Source organism: Panicum hallii, chromosome 7, assembly GCF_002211085.1.
Source record: "Panicum hallii strain FIL2 chromosome 7, PHallii_v3.1, whole genome shotgun sequence".
Classification (NCBI taxonomy): Eukaryota; Viridiplantae; Streptophyta; class Magnoliopsida; order Poales; family Poaceae; genus Panicum; species Panicum hallii.
In genome coordinates, this window is record NC_038048.1 from 24,334,434 (window position 1) to 24,356,064 (window position 21,631).

The window sequence follows — 21,631 nt, forward strand, 5'->3', positions numbered from 1 at the left end:
TTAAAAATAATATTAAATCCGGTAGTCTTAGTATGTGTTCCACCATATGCCTAAGATCAAGCGTATACATATACCGTTTACAATGATATATATTGCCGATGAACTATAAAGAACAATTAAATATATTGCCGATGAACAATCAAATATATTTTTATAGAATTATTTATGAGCATGATAATTTTCAACTACTCTAAACAAGATAAATCATAAAAGATCTTCAAAATATCTAGAACAGATCTCGTCAAATTACTAGAGAAACTAGACATAGAGACGAAGCTAACAAAATAGATTTTGCCATTTTATCATTTTTCGATCAAGAGTTATGAATTAAACAAGCTTTCATGCAGAGAACAAGAAATCAAATTAAAACTCTATCGAACAGTAGGAATTCAGTAGAATAAGCTGCACCACTTACTAGCACATGTCACAAGGAGTCTAACAAAATTTAGTTTGGCATTTCTAGAGCACTATAGAATTTACTAAACAGTTAACTTAGTTTCTCAAAAACAAAGCATAACTAATTCTACAAAACAGTAACATGCAAAACAAAATTTTTACAGAGTAGATCTAAACCATAGGAGACTAACAAAACAAGTTTCATATTTTTTCGAGATTTACAAAATTTTATAACATTTTAGATTTACAAAACCAAAGCACGAAAGCCAATTAGAAAATGGATTCCTATTTGAAGAGTGCCTAACCGCATGGATAAGCTCACATTAACCCGTCAATTTTGGATCCAATTCGGGATTTTTCTTGGGAAGTTTCGGGAAGAAATTGGAATAATATCGATTCATACAGAGGAAAAAGTTCTCTATTGATGCAAACGCTGTACCTAGAGGATAGGGATAGAGGAAGAGGGAAAAATCGAAATGAAATAAATAAAGAATAAAGCTAAAAAAATAAGTCGAAGATAGAAGAGCCCATATTCAAAAGGAAGAAATCTCGAAAAGGATCCTTCTGATTCTCAAAGAATGAGGGGCAAGGGGATTGATACCAAGAAAGATTTCTTCTTATTATAAGATGTGATTTGATCCGCATATGTTTGGTAAAAGAACAATCTTCTCCTTTACTTTAATCATAAAAACATCACACAACCACCACAAAGGCTAGGGCCACCCGACCCAGACACCCATGGGCGCCGACAGGTGGGCCCTAGGGGTTAGCGGGGCCCTTGACCGGGTCAAGGCCGACCCCCTGGCCTTGATCGTGGCCACAGCGCGGCCGGCGTGCGTGCGGCGTGGTGGTGATGGTGACCGAGCGGACGAGCTGGGGAGAGCGGGTAGGGCCGGGCGAGCTCACGTAGGGTGACGAGGGGGAGGTGGCAAACCTCACTGGTGGCTCGCACAGGAGTAGGCTGCGATGAGGGGGAGGCTCGGCAGAGGTAGGCAACGGCGGCAGATGGTGGCCGGCGCCAAGGGCCCGGCACGGCGGAGGAAGATGCCGGATGAGCGCCCAGATGAGTAGAAGGGAAGAAGGAGAAGGTGTGGACGCGAGGAATCGAAAGATGGCTCACCAGAGGAGGAGAATCGACGGCAGCCAGTGGCAATGGTGGGGAGGAAGAAAGGGGATTTGGGGGCCCGGGTTTCGAGGGAAGAGGAGGCCTGCGGGTTAAAACAGTGGAGGAGAGGCGACCGGACGCCGGCGCGGCGCCTCGGCTTCCACACGCCAGCGGGCGCACGACGCCGTGGCACCACCACCCCTGCTGCCCAACCAGCGGGCAAGCAGGCGCGGGGAAGACGGGTGGTGCGGCTGACGGGTGGGTCCGGGGAGAAAGGAAAAAAAAGGCACCAGCTGAACTTCAAATTTGAAAAACAGCAACTTCCTGCGATCCAAAAATCACCAAAATTTTACATAAAGAATATAAAATCACCAAGAACATAATGCAACAAAAATAACTAAAAAATCTATTCTAGATTGATCACAGTAAAATAAACAAAACAGCAGTTTTCCAACCTTCCAAGAATTTTATGCCTCGAGTTTGTTGTCACAAAATTAAGCAAAAATATCCCAAATTCATTATTTTAAGTTTAGTAGTTGAATAAAAATTTTGGGGGCACAGTTGTATAGCAAAAATTAAACTTACTTCACAAGCATTCATACAAAGAAGGTAAGAAAATAAATAAACTCATTCAAGCATATGCACATGATGCCCCATTATGCTTTAATGATGCTTATGATGGTGTTGTTTAAATATTAAGCATGTTTATCAAGTTTGGGTCGTGACACAGGCCGTGTTTAGTAGAGCTCCAGCTCCAGGTCACAGGGATGGCAAAAAACGGTTCGTTGCAACTTGCAACTCTCCGGTGGAGCTGGCCGGAAAAAAGCATTTGGTACAGCTCCTTAGATTCTTAGGGTTTGAGGCTAGGAGCTTGACCCAACACAACACATTGATCTATCTATAATAGATCCATTCCCAGTTTGTTGGGTTTGAATGTCGAGGGCTTGTTTGGATAGGCTAAAAGTAAGGAACCAAGTACTTTCCTAGGTGTGATTGTCGGTACATACGGACAGGGGTACCTCCTGCGATGATGTCCGCCTCCGGCGTGTGCGCCAAGCGCATCGTGGTGGACACGCGCTACCACATGCTCGGCCGCCTTTCCTCGATCATCGCCAAGGAGCTGCTCAACGACCAGAAGGTCGTGGTGGTCCGCTCCGAGCAGATCTGCGTTTCCTGTGGCCTTGTCCGTCAGTAAGTCATCTGACAGAGTGTCCAACCAGATGGGCGCAAGGTTATCCGTGACCTCGCCCTTGTCCTCTGGGTAACGGGGCGTACGGTCCGGGCCTAACAGCTGGGATCATGGTCTCCGGACCTCCCCCCCCTCCCCCGTGCTCATATAGGTCTGGCGCCCCCACGTGCCCACGAGGATAGGGTGCTCGGGAATGGCCTCCATAGGCCCGGACCCCCCAGGGGGTCCGGCGCCGCCATGTGTGGGAGCCAGACCCCTTTGGGCCTGTCCATCTGGACTGGCCTCGGGGGACCAGACCTCCCCTTCCGCCCCCCCCCCCGGGAAGGGGTCCGGTACCGCCACGTGCCGTCAAGGAGGTGACCGCAGAGCCGGCCCTGCCACGTGCCCGTGGCAGAAGGCCCTCCGCGGGACGCCAGCCCAACTACCGCATTAAATATGGGTAGGTGGGCTGCGCGCGCCCAAGACAGGGCATGACCTGCCCACTGACACACTGGGCAGGTATGCTAACACCACGGTAAGCCCGGCTATTTTCAAGGCGGCACATCACTATGCACTGCGCACGGGCAGGCGGCGTACAGTCAACTCACTGCGCTGCGCGTGTGGGTAAGGAGTAATGATGGTCTGCTGCAGGAGAGCTGAGGTGTGCGCTGCCATAGGGCGCGCGGAGGCGATGGCGCGGCGGGTCAGCGCAGCTCCTTCGCGTGTCAGAGGGTCCTGACCCAACAGTGACAGCACATCCTCCACTGTGCGTAGAGTTGACAGCAGACACTGTGCCGGTAAGGTGGCACAAGACCATATCTTGGCTGTAGATACGCACATCAACTTCTCGATCGAGAGGACTACAGGAAGGAGCTGGAGAAGAAGATCACATATCTCTCATATTACACGCTCCAGTCATCGGGCCCACCTGTCGGGGTACCGCTCAGTGTATGCACCTCCCTTAGTCTATAAAACGGAGAGTGTGCTCATTAGAACACAAGTCAACAGGTCCATAAGATTCACAAGGCCCAACAATTTCCCAAGCTTTGTCAAGCAATACAACACACAAGTGGACGTAGGGTATTACGCTCCGGCGGCCCGAACCACTCTAAATCCTCATGTCTTTCCCGTGTTCATCCACCCTTTGATCAAGCGTACCTAGGTCTCCCCCAAACTCATCCTAGACCAGGATTAGGCGGGTGCATTCCACCACCCGGCTGGAGATTTCCTCCGACATTTGGTACGCTAGGTAGGGGGAGTTTAGGTTTGGTTGGCGCTTGGTCAAGGCTCAAGACCGCAATGGCATGGGAAAATGGGCATCACGACCTTCTATTGGGTGAGGAAGTGGCGTCATCCACGCCACACGCCTCGCGCCGTCCCCCATCCAGGGTGGCGGCGCATGCTGCACCACAGCGCGCCGTGGAGCGAGCCTCTGTGGCCCAATCGCAGCTCGCACCAAACGGGCCGCTCGTGGCAGCCAGGGAGTTGCTCCGCAACCTACCTAGTGAGGCAGCCTCACCTGGCATGACGACATCGACCGCCTCCTCAACCTGGCACAGGTTTCCCCAGGCTCAGCGGGGGGATCTGCGTCCAGGCAGCGCTGTCGTTAGGGCGGTGCATCTAGCTCTGTGCACTCTCCATCAGTGAGGAGTGCACGGACCGAAGATCTCTGGGCAGAGCTCAACCGCAGATGTGCGGGAGAGGATGCCCGCACCTCCATCGAGCGAGCGCGCAACCGCCGACTCAATATTGAGGGTCGGGAGCTCGGGCCCGAGCTTAACGCGGCCGTGACAAGGCCGCAGGGACTCGCTCAGGCACCGGTGTCTGGGGTGGGCTGCGCAGCGCTCGCAGACCACCTTCGTGAGGTTGCCTGGCCGTCCAAGTTCCGGCCGCACCTGCCTAAAAAGTATGACGGGTCAACCAACCCGTCAGAATTCCTGCAGGTCTACATCACCGCCATCACAGTGGCTGGTGGTAACGATGCCGTCATGGCAAGTTACTTTCATGTAGCCTTGACCGGGCCAGCCTGAACTTGGCTCATGAACCTCACTCCGGGATCCATCCAGTCCTGGGGAGAGCTCTGCGCGCAGTTCACAGCAAACTTCGCCAGCGCGTATCAGCAGCATGGCGTGGAGGCCCACCTCCACGCCGTGAGGCAACAACCCGGGGAAACCCTCCGGGCCTTCATCTCCCGCTTCACCAAGGTACGTGGAACCATTCCACGTATCTCCGATGCATCTATCATCACGGCTTTCCGTCAGGGGGTCCGTGACGAGAAGATCCTGGAGAAGCTGGCGACACACCAGGTGGAGACCGTCACCACCTTGTTCGCCTTGGCGGACATATGCGCCAGAGCTGCAGAGGGCCGTGCATGGCACTCTGCCCTTCAAGGAGGACTCGCTCAGACGAGCGTGTGACATTCAGGTATTTAGGATTAAACTACACTAGATTCTATTATAAAGTGTGCATGTTTGATCTTGTGTATGTGTGCTAAAATTTAAATGTTAAGGGAAAAGGATATTTTTATATAATTTTGAAAAATTTAGGTCCTTTTGTGTTAAATGGGTGAGAATGGGAGGTAAAATCAAAATGAAGGAAGGTTGTTTTGCAAAGTCAAGAACTTGCTTTTAAACCACAAATATAGGCGAAACTACCCAAAGGATGCAAGTGTGGTGTAGATTTTAAATAGGATTTAATTAAAGTTTAAAACTTAGCCAAGTTTTAAAGTATACTCAAAACCTTAGCTCTTTTGCCACTGAACCTTAAAGCAAAGTTGTAGATCTTGTTGAACTCTACACTTTTGCTTTTGGGCACATTTTCATTTGAGCTATAGTTTGAAAGTTATCTAGGCTTTACAGTGGAGTCCCTGTACTTTTGGGGAATTACACATTAGTCCCCATTGTCTACCTCCAGCTCCCTCCTCCTCTGTTTTCTCTGCGCCCGACCCCCGTCGCCTTCACCGGCCATGTGCCGAGCACTGGTCGTCCCCGCGCCGCTCTCCTCGGTGCCACGTGCCGCCCCAGCACCCGCGCCGCCGCTCCCCACCCCGCGCTGGACCCCTCCCTGCCGCTCCACGTCGTGCCGCCGCTGCCCGAGCCGCCACGCATCCCGCCGGCATGTCAGCACCTGCTCCCGCGCGACCAAGCCTTCTTCTGGACCCCGAGCATGTCCTGGAGTTCCCCACGAACCCACTCTTGCATTCCCACACCCACATTTGCACTGCTTTTCCTCTTCCCGAGCTCTCCACCTCGACGGACCTCCGCCGCAGCTTCTGCTCGCCATCGACAGCCGCTGCTACCGCCTCCCATCCCCGATCCAGTGCTCCTAGAGCACCGTCGCGACCCACTGGTGCTCCCCAGCCTGCCCAATTTCGCTCTCGTGCACCTGAACGACCGGGCCACTACGACGGTGAGCTCAAGCTTCCACCGCCGCTCGGCCTCGCCGTCGTCCCGGTGATCCACTGCCTCCTAGCCCTGGCCAAGCACACCATCAGCACCACATCATCGCGTGGAAGCTCTCCGGCCACTTCTCCGTCGCTCTCCTGCCCTCCGGCCACCGGAACACCGACGCCGTCCCTCGGACCTCCGCCGCCCGCCCCTATTCACCGTCGATACGCCGCTTCGGCCCTTCTCTTCCCCAACACCGGCCACCCCCGTGACCGCCGTGAGTCCTTGAACTTTTTCCCCCACTTGCCCCTCGCCGCCGGTGAGCCCCCTCGCCGGAATTTGATCGGCACCGATTGAGTTTCCTGTGTAGCCCGACCAAGGATCCAATTGCAACGATTCAAAACTTTCCAGGGGCCTATCTTTAGGAAATCAGAACCCCCCTATTCAAATCAGCCAACTTGTAAAATCCATAGGAAATTGTAGAAAAATTCAAAAATGGCCAAACCAATTTTGTTGTACTTCTGAAATCTAACTCTACAACTTTTATTAATGAAGTTCAGTTTGAAACCAAATATTTTTAGAGTTATTTTAAAGTCTAGCAAAAGGGTATCTTGAGTATAACTTTTGCATATTAACTTTATTTCCTGTGAATTTTGGTGAGTAGCTTGTTTAGAATACAAGTGATCTTGTGTGAAAAATTCACCAATAATACTGAACCCTAGCTGGAATTAATTTAAACTTATACAAACCAAGCTTGAAAGGGTTTAAATTTATTAAGCATGTTGCTAAGGTTTTCATGCTTAGATCTTTTTACCATGTGGTGATCTGTATTTGAGTAGCTCATAATAAATATTTCAAGAATTTATAGCACTGTTTTACCTAAAGCTTTGAATTTAAACTTGACATTTGAACTAAATTCAAATGGTTTAGTAGTTGTTTTCAGAAAATTATGAGAAATTCATAGTAAACTCATTCATTAGGAATAAGCTTATCCACAAAATTTAAGACCATAACCTTTAGGTATTTCAAATTAAAAATCAAACTCACCAACCTAATTCAATTAATTCAACTAATTAGGATAATTAAGTTAGGATACCAATAGTAGGTTTATATTTAAACCTCTTTCTTTATGAAATTGTGTGTCTTAATCTATTAGATTGCAACTTTATCGTGAAATAAAACTCTTAACTCGAGAACCAACTAATTCAAATCATTGCATATCATGTAGAGTCAACGACACTCGACGACGGAGACTACGAGCTAGTCCTGGAACAAGAGCAAGGGTTTTCTGAAGACCCAGTGAGCGTCATCGAGACTCTAACTGAAGCTCCGAACCAAAGTTCGGAAATCTTTGACACTCCTGCCCCCAGCCCCGCTCAAGATGGCAAGCCCCGGTGCATAACCCAGTATTTCAAATTACTACATTTATGCAGTTCTATATGTATATATTATATCTTGCATTAAGTCTAGGAGTTGAAAAGGAACCCTAGATGAATGAATACTAGGAACCTAAGTATTGTGCCTGAGTCCGTATCGGATAGATGCTTTGCTAAAAGGACCGGCAGAAGTCGGGTGATTTCCTATCACTCGCACGATATAGGAGTTAAATGTTTACTATTCTGCAATCACTATAAGGATGATGGACAGGGTCATGTGCAGTATCATGACTCAGAAGGTTACCCCGTCTGTATTGATAAAGGTTGTTAAGGTCGCAGTGTGTGGTAGTGGTGGCTAAGCGTTTGAAAGTACTAGCCACATGCCGTGAAATATGGAAAGCGGTAAGCCTAGTAACCAATCAGCCCGAGGAGTGGACATACCTCCCACCACTCGTAATTTGGTTTTCACACGCACCGACGTGCGGGAGTACGTTCCGCACAGCGGATAGGAGTACGGTCATGTAGTCGCGCTACAAACGTATGTCCTGCACATTGGTGTGCGTATGGTCCTACAGTCGCTTGTGGTGGCCCTGTTCCACGAGTCGGAATTAAAGGCAAACGGTTGCTTCGGAACGATCATTAGATGTTCCAAGCGTGTGAGTTAGGTTTGCCTTGCAAGGTTTGGAACTTCGATTCAGAATCGTCCGTTTCTCGTGGAGATTGAGACTACTTATTCCTTCTGCCACGTAGAGTAAGAACAATAACTATTGCTGGAACAATCTTGATGGATGTAATCTCTACCTTGTTTGTCTAGAATAGCTACTTACCTAGAATGGTTAATGAAACTAGAATTTGAAAGCTAAAATATGAAAGTTAGATCATACTCTTTGTTGCTTTTCAACAAAAGAAAACCAGAGCCTCTCAAATCCTCCATGGTCTAGTTATGGGCTAAGTATACCCGATTCCGGTTAAGTCTTGCTGAGTATTAGTATACTCAGTCTTGCCAGTCTATTTTTCAGGTATGACCTTTGAGAACCCCACGGATGGTCCAACATGGCCAATCTCTGTTCCGTTTGGCTGGTCCGTGGAATGGGATCCATCCCCGGCTGGCAGTGACCCTCCGGAATGACACCAGGTTTCAGGCTGAACATGGTGTCAACCTTCGCGACGTGTGTAGTCGCGTGTTAATTTCTTCCGCTGTGACTCTACACAAGCTTGCATAGCTTGTGATTTTTAAACAATGTTTGTATAAGTATACTTAAGTTGAAATGGTTTGTAATAATGTTTAATATTATGTGAATTAAAAGTTAGTGAGCTGTTGTGCAATTGTAAACTCGCCTTCGTGCGAGGTAAACCTGCTTCGATCCTGTTGAACCGTTGTTGCATCGGGTGGAGACTCGACAGACCAATGGGTTGCTCCGTTTGAAGTGCATTGAGTTAGTATTGGCTGTATAGCGATGACTAGTGCACTTGAGCCGGAATAATTTAGGCGGTTCTACAACAGAGCGGGCCTAGTGTCGCTGCCCCTGGCAGCGGCAAGAAAAAGAACAAGAAGAAAGCACGCTTTGGCCGGTCGGTCACGAGTTGGGGGTCCGGTCGCTGCAGCAGCGGCGGCGGGGGGCCAGAACTCCCGTGGCAAGCACCCATGTCAACAGCGCACCGACCCTGGGTCGTGCCCTGTTCATCCTGGGGCTCGCCACAGCGCCACCGAGTGCCGCGAGATCCAGAAGCTCGCGGAGCGCCTTAGCAAGAGGCGCGACCAAGCCTCCAGGGAAGGCTCCTCCCCTCCGCGGCGGTCCGGCAAGGAGAAGGCCTCCGATGCCGATGCAGCCGCGACGGAGAGGGAGTTGGGGTATCAGTCCCCAAACAAAGACCTCAAGGGTCTCTTCCACCAGTCCGACTCCGAGTCCGGTGGGGACAAGCGTCGCAAAAAGCTGTATGTCATGTACGGCGGCAGTTCGGAGCTCGTCTCCTGGCAGGATGTCAAAACCCTTCACCGAGAGGTTCTCTCGGTGAAGCCGGGGACGCCAAAGGCGGTGCCCCACTAGCGGTGGAAGAGCACCACCATCTCCTTCGGGCCGTCTGACTGCCCTGAGAACATGGCGGGTGCTGGGGTGCTGCCGCTTGTCATGGCCCTCACCATTGCCAACGTCCAGTTCCACCACATGCTGATCGACGGAGGTGCTGGCCTCAGCATCACCAGCTATGCAGCGTTCAAACACCTGCAGATCCCGGAGTCCAAGTCGGCCCCGTCACGCCCATTCTCCGAAGTGGGCCCAAATCCCGTTTACCCGGTGGGGACCATCTCCCTGCCGGTTACGTTTACTTCCGCACGGAGAACGTGCAATTCGAAATCACGGAAGTGAACCTCCCCTTCAATGCCATCATAGGAAGACCGGCTCTATACCGGTTCATGGCCATTTCCCATTACGAGTACTTGGTCCTCAAGATGCCGTCCCCGGCAGGCATCCTCACCGTGCAGAGCGACTGGACCGCTGCCGCCGTGGCAGTTGAGAAGCTCCATGCGTTGCAGCAGGGCTTGCCTCGGCAATTGGCGCGGAGGGGCCCAACCCCTCATCCTCATGTGCCAAGGCTCCGGCCAAGGCGCCCAAGGTCCGTCCGTCTGATACGGACGATGTTCCCGGAGACCATCCAGGTCGGAGCGGAGGCCTCCCGGACCACCCGCATCGGCGGGAACAGAGAAATAGGAAAGTGCGCCCATCGCCTTCCTCCGGGCAAATGTTGACGTGTTCGCCTGGGAACCGTCACAGATGCCCGGGATCCCTAGGGAGGTGATTGAGCACCACCTGAAGATCCACCCCGATGCCAGGCTAGTCCGGCAAAAGCCATGGAAGTAGTCCATTGAGCGGCAAAACTTCATCCATGAAGAGGTCCGCAAGTTGCTGCAAGCTGGCTTCATCGAAGAGGTCTACCACCCAGTGTGGTTGGCCAATCCGGTCGTTATCCCAAAGGCTAACGGGAAGCTTCGGATGTGCATCGACTACACCAATCTCAATAACGCATGTCCAAAAGACCCTTATCCTCTTCCTCGAATAGATCAAATTGTAGACTCCACCTACGGGTGTGACTTGCTGTCCTTCATAGAAGCCTATTCTGGTTTTCATCAAATCAAAATGGCTAAAGATGATAGGAAGCATACTGCTTTTGTAATAGTGGATGGTCTTTATTGTTATATAGTAATGCCATATGGACTACTTAATGCTCTACCCACCTTTGCTCATGCAATGAACATCAGTTTAGGTGATTTGGTTAGAGATATAGTAGAGGTGTATGTTGATGACATCGTTGTCAAGACTAGAGAATCGAATTCCCTTCTAGAAAATTTAGCTCGAGTCTTCGACAAGCTACGCGCGACCTCTACAAAGCTTAACCCCGAGAAATGCGTCTTTGGCGTTTCGGCGGGAAAGCTCCTCGGGTTCCTGGTGTCACACCGGGGAATCGAGGCGAACCTGGATAAGATTCGGGCGATCGAGGCGATGAGACCCCCTGTGCATCTCAAGGACGTGTAGAGGTTGACGGGGTCCATTGCAGCCCTCAGCCTCTTCATCTCGAGGCTGGCAGAGAGGGCCCTTCCCTTCTTCAAGCTGATGAGGGGGTCCGGTCCATTCGCATGGACAGAAGAGGCAGAACAAGCCTTCCAGGAGATGAAGCAGTACCTCACCTCCCTGCCGGTCTTGGTAGCACCGGACCTAGGTGAGACCCTATCCTTGGGGGTCCGGGAGCTCCTGGTCAATGGAGACTCCCAACTCGTCATCAGGCAGGTCCGGGGGGAGTGTTGCTGCAACAACCCACAGCTCGCAGCATACCTCATCCATGTGAGGAAGCTGGAGAAGGACTTCCATGTGCTGGAACTGCAACACGTTCCACGCGAAGGCAACTCAGCAGCTGATGCACTCTCCGTGAAGGCATCGACTCAGGCACCCGTGCCAGAGGGTGTTTTCCAAAGACGTCTGCTGAAGCCTTCTGCCCAGCCTGCCAGACTGGGCGAAGGGGGTCGGACTAGCACCTCGAAGCTAGCGGTCCCGGTGGCGCTCCATCCGTGGAGCCCGCCAAGGGTTGTGTGCACCCTCGAGGGTCCCGAAGACCTCGGGGAGCCGTGCCCAGTTTCTCTCATGAAGGTCCCGATGCATGGATCTCCAAGGTTCGGGACTACCTGAAGGACAATTTCCTTCCTAAAGACCAGACATCCGCTGAGCGCATAGTGCGGTTGGCTAAATGATACACGGTGGTAGAAGGGGATCTCTACCGCCATGGCACCAACGGCATCCTCATGCGATTCATCACCCGGGAAGAGGGCTGTGACTTGCTCGCAGAGATCCATGGAGGCGAGTGCGGAAGTCATTCTTCATCCCGCACGCTGGTCGGTAAGGCCTTTCGGCATGGGTTTTACTGGCCGACAGCGCTCCAGGACGCAGCTGAGCTGGTAAGGTCCTGCAAGGCATGCCAGTTCCATACAAAGCCGATACACACTCTAGCTCAGGCACTGCAGATGATTCCACCCTCTTGGCCTTTCGCTGTATGGGGGTTGGATATCTTGGGATCTTTCCCTAGGGCCGTTGGCGGGTACCGGTACCTCTACGTCGCCATCGACAAGTTCACCAAGTGGCCGGAAGCAACCCCAGTGGTCAACATTACCAAGGCGTCAGAAACTACCTTTCTCAAGTCGATTGTGTGTAGGTTCGGGGTCCCGAACCGGATCATCACTGACAATGGGACTCAGTTCACGATCCAATACTTCCAAGAGTACTGCGAAGATATTGGTATCCAGCTCTGTTTCGCCTCCGTGGCGCATCCTAGGAGCAATGGCCAAGTCGAGCGGGCTAATGCTGAGATCCTCAGAGGGCTCAAGATCCGAACTTATAGCTATCTTGAGAAATATGGCGCAAAATGGGTTGACCAGCTTCCGAGTGTACTTTGGGGGAACCGGACCACACCCAGTCGGGCGACTGGGGAGACCCCTTTCTTCCTGGTCTACGGGGCTGAAGCGTGCCTTCCCCCGGAGATCACCATGGGCTCGCTACGAGTCCAAGCTTTCGATGAGGACTTGCAGGAACGGTAGCGTCGCCAAGATGTAGACCTCGTCGACGAGCAAAGATGGCGAGCAGCAGTCCAAAATGCACGGTACAACCAAGCGCTCCGGCGTTACCATCAATGGTTCGTGCATAGTAGGGAGCTCCGGGTCGGGGACCTAGTCCTAAGGCGAATCTTGAACTGAGAAGGGTTACACAAACTCTTCCCCAGCTAGGAGGGTCCCTTCAAGGTAACAAAAGTATGCCGACTCGGATCTGTTCGCTTGGCTACGGAGGAAGGTCTGCAGCTACCCAACCCGTGGAATATTGAGCACCTCCGTAAGTTCTACCCTTAGGGGCCTAGCTGAGAGAAAATTCTTTCCTTTGTAAATGGTAGCATCCCTGTGCGGACCATGGCGGTGGAGGTCCGTCCTCGTAAACCCGGCCCCTGTCGTCCATCGCACACTCTATCTGTACCAATTTATTAAGGAAAAATTTATTCTTAGTATGTCCTTAAGGCTTATGCGATTCTATTTTTCCCTTGTTTCTTGCTTCGCTAACCCCCACGTGGTCCTCAATTCTCATGACATGACCGAGGCCTGCTTGGAGTTGCTACATTGCGTCTCTCTTCCAGGACCTCTGCTTCATAGGAAAGAAGGGTCCAGTTTTCTGGGGACTGGCTTCAGGGAAACGTGCTCGTCCTTTGCTGGGGTCCAGAGTGCTGTAGCCACTTAGCCTGGTTCCATACCCTAAGCCTACACGCCCTGCCCCCCTAGGATAATGAAGCGTCCCCCCCATCAGGGAAGACTTAAAAGTGTCACTTTATCAGTCCCAGGAGGCTGGTAACACTTTTATTACATCAGATGGTACATCACCGTACAACTCTACGCGGTAATGGGCAGTGAAGCGCCACTATCGCGAGGATTACAACCAGAACCCACACAACTACACTAGCTACGAACAAAGGATCATCAGAGTCTTGCGCCATGCGGAGCTCCAACGGTGACCTCACCCACAGGCAAGACTGGGTGCAGGACGGAACCCTACTCGTCGTTCTCGGGGATGTAGTCGGGATCCTCCACTGTAGAGTAAAAATGGGGTGAGTACAAACGTACTCAGCAAGTCCAATCACACCCACGGGGGGGGGGTTATAACAGAATTAGATGCACAGGATAATCCAAGGATAAAGTTACGGTTCTTTTGCGGAAACACAATTATATGCAAGGGTTCGTTTTAAAAGCATTTTTCAAAACAAGTGTCGCACAACGTCGATCCTCACGGATCCAAGTTTCAAACCGCTACCGGACTTCCCGTCCGTCGTAGCACACAGCACCATTGCCGGATACTTTTTCAACAACTCACACCAGTTCAACCATTTCCCAGGGAGAAACACTAGTTATGTGACCACACCGTAACTTGCCCAGTACCGTGGGCACGGCTATTCGAATAGATTCTAACTCTGCAGAGGTGTGCAACTTTACCCACAGGCGGGGTACCACAGCACGAACACCTTGGTGCCGGTGCAGATCCCATCGAAGCCCTTACCCACCTTAGCTAGACCTGACTAGCCACCACGGGATCTATCAAGGGGTCATTCGACCTAACACCGAGGTTTAACCGGGGCATAAGTCACACAGAGCTTATCCCGTCTCCTTGATCACCCGTTGCTCCCAGCTCTCCTGATGGCTATCAGACTAACTAGTGGGGTTAGGCCAAGCCGTTGCCCATACAACGGTCAAGTGGTTCGCACTACGAGAAGCTAGGTGAGATGTCACATCAACTCGGTCCTTAAGGGTGACAAGATGGATATCTCCCATCCACGCTCAACCACACAGGTACGAGCACACCAATGGCAATTCACACAGAAATGCCATCCATCTCATCTAACTCGCTTTTCAAAACCACATTTTATCCCTTCCCACACACACGCATTTTCTTTATAAATCAGGCAGTCAAAGTATGGTTATTTCAAACAAGGGTGGCTATCCTACCGGGTTTCCAGCACGCAAAACAATGCAATTTTATAAAACAGACCATTGGGTCGTGTTTATAAAAACTAGGACAGAAATATGCATCAAAGGGCGGAATTGAACTTGCCATCGTCAAACCCTTGCGGGAAGTCCTGATCGAAGCACTGTCCTTCGGGTTCGGGGTCGCAGTACTGGTCCTCAGTTGCTTGGTCGCGGTCGGGAACCTCGTCGTTCACTCCGTGTCCTACGACGCAAACAAACAGACACACAATCAAGCGAAAGAACTAAAAGCTTTTACCGATAGGCTTGAATCGGAAATAATTTAGTCACGGAGTTAGGGGTGATATCTTTGGGTGGTTTCTTAATGGCATGGCCGGAACCCTACTAGAAATGGCGTGGTAAAGTTTCGGGTCGATCGGAGGTCGTTTCGCACATAAAATGACGAGTTAAAGACGGTTTCAGGGACTAAACAGGTGTCTAGGGGCCTATTCGTAATTATACGGAAAGGACAAGGACCTATTTGCGAGGTCTAGAAATACACAGGCATGCTAAATGGTGTCAAATACAAATGGGCTTGCGTAATGGAGGGTCTATTTTGAGTTATTAAAAAGGGCGAGGTTTCTTTTGCAAAGAAAGGGTGGATAGCTCCTAAGGGGGGGGGTTTTCCTTGGGAATTACAGGGAAGGCCAGGGGGTTATGGGCAAAATGCCCTTTCTTCTTCCTTCCCCCCTTGCTCAGAACAGAGGAGGGAATGGGGGGGGGCTCGGCGCCGGCCAATCCTCGGTGGCCGGGGCCCGAGCGGCTCGGGGTGGAGGGGGAAAAGAGGGAGGGGGGCGCAGGGAACCAATTCCCGGCCTCACCTCGGCTTGGGGCGCGGTGAGGGAGCGGGCCCACGGTGGGGGGCGGCGGCCGGTGGTGGGGTGCGCGGCGGCGGCGCTAGGGGCCGGGAAAAGGCGGGTAGGGCGGCGGCGGTGGTCGTGGTGGGGGTGAGCCGCGCGGGCGGCCTATTTATAGGCCGGGGGGGGGGGGCGGTGAAGCAGAGGGGGTTGAGGCGGCCGGCGGGCGGTGCGGGCGCCATTAATGGCGTCCCGGCCGCTTGCGGCCGTCGCGACGTGGCGTGCAGCGCGGGTGCGGGACGGGAAGCGACGGCGCGCGCGCGGGCAGGACGCGGCAACGACGAGCGGCGCGGCACGCGCGGGTGCAGGGCGCGAGCGGCGCGGCGTGTCGCGGGTCCGGGGCAAGGGCGCGGCGGCGAGCGGCGCGGCGCGGGGCGCGGGCACGCGGGGCACGCGAGCAGGCGGGGGCGGGTGCGTGCACGCGGCACGGCCAGGGCAGCGCGGGCGCGACGCACAGGGCCGGCGCGCGGCCGCTGTGCTCGGGAGCAGGGGAAAGGGAAAACAGGAAGGAGGGAAGAAGAAGAGGAAAGGGAGGGAAAAGAAAAGAAGGAAAAAGGGAAAGGGGAGGGAAAAGAAAAGAAAAAGAAAAAAAAGGAAGAGAAATAGGGAGAAGAGAGGGAAAAGAGAAAGAGGGAGGGAGAGGTGCCGGCGCCGGTCGCGGCGGCGACCGCGGCCGGTCGGCCACGCGCGGGAAAGCGCGCAGCGCGAGGGGGGGTTGCGTCGGCGTTGATCGCGGGGAGCGGTCGCGCGCGGTTGTCGTGACGTAGTGGCGAGAGTCGAGGCGGTGTGCGTGGGGAAGGCCGGGCGCTGTGCGGCACAGGGCGGGGAATGTGACGGCGTGCGTGAGGCGGTGAAACGGAGGGAGTCAGGATTTTACGACGGGTAAATTTTTCGGTCAGGGCACCTTAACGCGTTATTTAAATTCGAAATTTTCAGGACGTCACAAACCTACCCCACTTAAATGAATCTCGTCCTCGAGATTCGGCTGATTCTTGAATAGATGGGGAAACTCCTTCTTTAGCGCTTCCTCGCGTTCCCAGGTTGCTTCTTCTATTCCGTGTCGGCTCCATTGAACCCTGCATATCCGCACCTCAGAGTTTCTGGTCCTCTTAGTGACAGTGTCTAGAATCTTGACCGGCACTTCCTGATATCGCAAATCCGGCTGCAGGTCTATTGTTTCCACCGGCACATGTTCTCCCTCGGGCACTCTTAGACACCTTCTTAATTGCGAGATATGAAATACCGGGTGTATATCTGACATTTCTTCTGGTAACTCGAGTCGGTATGCCACTGCTCCGACTCTCTTCAGAACCCGATACGGTCCAATGTATCGAGGGGCTAATTTTCCCTGTACCTGAAATCTTCGTGTCCCTCGAATGGGTGAGACTTTGAGATAAACAAACTCTCCCGGATTGAAGCTTATCTCCCGCCTCTTCTTGTCCGCATAGCTCTTTTGTCGGGACTGAGCCGCTTTTAATTTCTCGCGGATTTCCGCTACTTTTTCTTCTGCTTCTTTTATGAGCGCGGGTCCTACTAGTGCACGCTCTCCAACTTCCGACCACATCAAGGGAGTTTTGCACTTTCTTCCGTAGAGGGCTTCGAATGGCGACATACCCAGGCTGGCTTGGTAACTATTGTTGTACGAGAATTCTGCATAGGGCAGACTCTGTTCCCAATCGTTTCCATAGGTCAGGACACATGCTCTCAGCATATCTTCCATGATCTGATTCACCCTCTCGGTTTGACCATCCGTCTGTGGGTGGTATGCGGAGCTAAAATCTAACTGAGTGCCCATGGCTTTATGTAGACTTTTCCAAAACCTAGATGTAAATTGGGTCCCTCTATCCGAGACGATTCTGCTAGGCACTCCATGTAGCTTCACTATATTTTCCACGTAAAGTTTTGCCAGCTTTTCTCCGCCATAAGTGGTCCTTACGGGTATGAAATGTGCCGATTTAGTGAGTCGATCCACAATTACCCATATGGAATCGTGTCCCTTCTGTGTTCGGGGTAGTCCCACTACAAAGTCCATTCCTATCTCATCCCACTTCCACACCGGAATAGGCAAGGGTTGCAATAACCCTGCCGGCTTTTGATGCTCGGCCTTGATCCTTTGGCAAGTATCACAATGAGCCACAATTCGTGCAATATCCGCTTTCATTCCATTCCACCAATATTTTTGCTTTATGTCCATATACATTTTGGTGGATCCCGGGTGGATGGAGTAGGCCGAGTTGTGGGCTTCGTCCATGATCATCTGCCGGAAGTCTCCATTCTGGGGCACACAAATCCTATCCTCGTACCATAATGTTCCCTTATCATCCACTCTAAAACCTGGCGCTTTGTTTTCCCCAGTTTGCTTGCAGATCTTTACTAACTCCTGATCCGAGCTTTGAGCCTCTCTAATTCTATCCTCTAGGGTTGATTGGACGCTCAGCACATGGCTCGAACCTCGAGGAACAATATGCACATTTAATCGTGCCATTTCCTCGCGCAGGTTATCATCCTTGGGTCCATAAGTCTTCCGGCTCAGGGCATCGGCCACCACATTCGCTTTTCCGGGGTGGTAATGGATTTCCAAGTTATAGTCCTTGACTAGCTCTAACCACCTTCTTTGTCTTAGGTTCAAATCTGGCTGGGTGAAAATATACTTCAGACTCTTATGGTCAGTGTAAATCTCACACTTATTCCCGATCAAATAATGCCTCCAAATCTTGAGGGCGTGCACTACGGCTGCTAATTCCAAGTCATGGGTCGGATAGTTCTGCTCGTGGGTCCGGAGTTGACGGGAAGCGTACGCAACGACTTTCCCGCCTTGCATCAGCACACACCCCAACCCTTGTCGGGATGCGTCACAATAAATGACGAAGTCCCGATTAATGTCCGGCAGGGTCAGCACTGGGGCGGTTGTCAACCTTTGCTTCAGTTCTTGAAAACTTCTCTCGCAGGATTCCGTCCAAGCGAACTTCTTCTCTTTCTTAAGAAGCTCCGTCATGGGTCGGGCTATCTTAGAGAATCCCTCAATAAATCTCCGATAGTACCCAGCTAATCCAAGAAAACTCCTGATTTCACTAACATTAGTCGGTTGCCGCCAATTGGATACTGCCTCGACCTTTTCTGGGTCCACTGCTACACCTTCTGCGGTTAAAATGTGACCAAGGAAAGCTACTCTTTCCAGCCAGAATTCGCACTTGCTAAACTTGGCATATAGTCTATGCACTCTCAGCTTTTCCATTACTACCCGCAGGTGTTGCTCATGTTCCTGAATACTCTTGGAGTAAATAAGTATGTCGTCGATAAAGACTACGACAAACTTATCCAATTCGTCCATAAACACTTTGTTCATGAGGTTCATAAAATAGCAGGGGCGTTGGTTAGTCCGAAGGACATTACGGTGAACTCAAACTGCCCGTAGCGGGTGACAAAAGCTGTCTTAGGGATGTCACTTTCCCTAATCTTGAGCTGAAAATATCCTGACCTTAGATCGATCTTGGAAAAGTACTTAGCTCCTTTTAGCTGATCGAAAAGGTCATCAATCCTAGGGAGGGGGTACTTATTTTTAATGGTAACTTCATTCAGTGCCCGGTAATCCACACACATCCTCATACTCCCATCTTTCTTTTTGACAAACAGGACTGGGGCTCCCCATGGCTACGAGCTTGGTCTAATGAAACCAATCCGTTGCAGTTCTTCTAGTTGCTTCTTTAATTCCGTCAATTCCGAGGCTGCCATCCTATAGGGTCTCTTGGCTATCGGAGATGTTCCGGGGATAAGGTCTATGACGAACTCTATATCCCTATCTGGTGGCATACCGGGAAGCTCTTCGGGGAACACATCTGGGTATTCGTTTACTACCGGAACTCCTTCTAAAGGCTTGGCTTCCATGCTAAATACCATTGGATCAAATTTACTATCTCGGGTTCGGCAGATCACTTGTACTCCTTCGTGGTTTGTTAGGTGTACCACTTTGTCGGTGCAGCCTATGAGACCATTGTGTCGGCTTAACCAATCCATCCCAAGGATCACGTCTATTCCCCCAGGCTTAAGTACTACTAAATCTGCTAGGAAGTCTACCCCACTTAAATTGATCCTTACCCGGGAACATCCTAATTGACAATTGATGTCGCCTCCAGGCGTCCGGGTTAATAGGGGTGTTTTTAGTAGTACTGTAGGTATTTTGTGCTCTCCACATAACTCGAGGATATAAACGAGTGTGATGCTCCAGAATCAAATAATACTGTCGCCAGAGCTGAGTTGACTAAGTACTCACCGAGCACTACGCCCTGGGCTTCTTGAGCCTCCTGCGCGTCGATGTGGTTGACGCGGGCTCGTCCAAATGATTGCTGCTTCACCTGCTGGCTGCCGTCGTTGTGCGGACGGGCACTCGGTTGGCACCGGTCAGGGCTGGTCTGGGCCCATTCACTGTGTTGGAGAAGGCCGATGTTGCCGGCTTATTCTTGGCGTAAGGGCAGTTGGCGATGAAGTGCCCTGTCTCCCGGCAGTTGAAAACAGGCCCTAACATTGTTGTTGTCGGAGGCGGTCAGACTGGTGTTGCTCTGCGGGGCCCTCATGGTATTCTGACTCTTAGGCTGTGCTTCAGAGGCTCGTGGTCCAGTCACTTGGGACTGAGTCCTATACTGCATTGGGGCCTGGGATCTTGGTGCAGTGTAGTTGGAGTTCCTCGACTTTTGGAAGCGGGTCCTGCTGGCGAGCCTTACTTTCTAAGAATTTGCGTTTATTGTCCTTTCTTTCTTCGGCCTTAGCCCTTTCTGTGAGGATGGCCTTGTTCATCAGGGTGTTGAAGTCCGGATAGATCTGGGGAGTAAGCAAGGTCCGGAGCTCTGGGCTCAACCCCTTCTTGAACATGTCTTGCTTCTTATCGTCGTCATTCACTTCTTCCGGTGCGTACCGGGGCCAATTCCTATGAACCGGTGGGTGTATTCTTCTACTGACATGGTTCCTTGTTGTAATGCGCGGAATTCATCCGCCTTGCGCTTCATAGTGGCTGAAGGGATGTGGTATCGGCGGAACTCCCTTACGAATTCTCCCCAGTGATGGTAGAGGCATCTTCGCTGCAGCACAATAGTTTTCCCACCAGGATAATGCCGTTCCGGTGAGCTGGTGAGCTGCCAGAAGGACTTTATCCCGGTCCTGGCATTCGAATGGTTCGAGCTTCCTCTGAATTACCCGCAACCAGTCGTCAGCATCCAACGGGTTGCAGGATCCGGCGAAGGTGGGTGGCTTGGTCCTTAGAAAGGCCGTCAGCTTGTCGTTCATATTCTGCCCTCGTGGCTGCCGGTTAATGAGGGCATTCGCCAGAGTCTCCAGTATGAGGGTCTGGTTATGGATGATCTGCGCTAGGTCTCCGAGGGGTGGGGGTGGTGGTAGTTGTTCTCCTTCTTGATTTCTCCTCGGTTCTGGCTTACTTCTTGTTCTGCCTGAGGAGGATTCTGCCCAGCAGGCTGTGCGCTGGCACCAGCGGCTGCGGGGTTCCGGCTACGGGAGGCCCTCGTGACGCTCCGGGGAATCATCTGTTGATTGGGTAGAGTGGGATTACGATTAGGTGATGTTTAAGTTGTTTAATACGTATATACGGCGGAATCTACTTCCTGCCAGTAGATATTTAAACAAGCAGCACACAGCACACAATCACACACAACAGGCACAAACAACTTTATTACTGCGGAAAGGGGGTAGCTTGGGGTAGGGCTCGGTTTCGCACTACTTGTCCAGGGTCACGCCTAGGGCACGACTTAGACAAAAGGGGCTGGGGTGTACACCGCTAGGGTGGCGTCGGTCATTCTACTCGCGGGGCCGGCCTTCTTCTGGGGCGGAAGCGTGGGTGATCCTTGCTCGCCGTCTTCTGGATTTCCACTGGTCAAGGGTTGCGCTGCAGCATCCCCTTCGTCGGCGGCAGCGGAGCTTTCAGGGTTCTCGGGTGGGGCTCGTGCGCTCCGAAGAGTGATCCCCACCCTATGACGGGCGTCCCGAGTAAAACGTGGTCTTCCCCTATCGCCGGGACTGGTGTTCCACTTTGGGGTCCAATCTTGCATACGCCGGTCCCGGGCCTGCCTGAGGCTTCTTGGGCGACTGCTTCGCTACTGACCGCGGCTGCGGCTCTCGCCTCGGCGTGGGCGGCTCTGGATCTGCTGTATCCTCACCGCGAGCTCTGCTTGCTCGGCTCGGTGAGTCTGCTCCCTCAGAAGGTTGGCTTGCTCGTCAAAGAGTTGGTCCAGGGCGGCTAGGTAAGTAGCCACTTGGTACAGGGGGCCTTCTTCGTGGCGACGTCGCTCCAGGTTTCTCA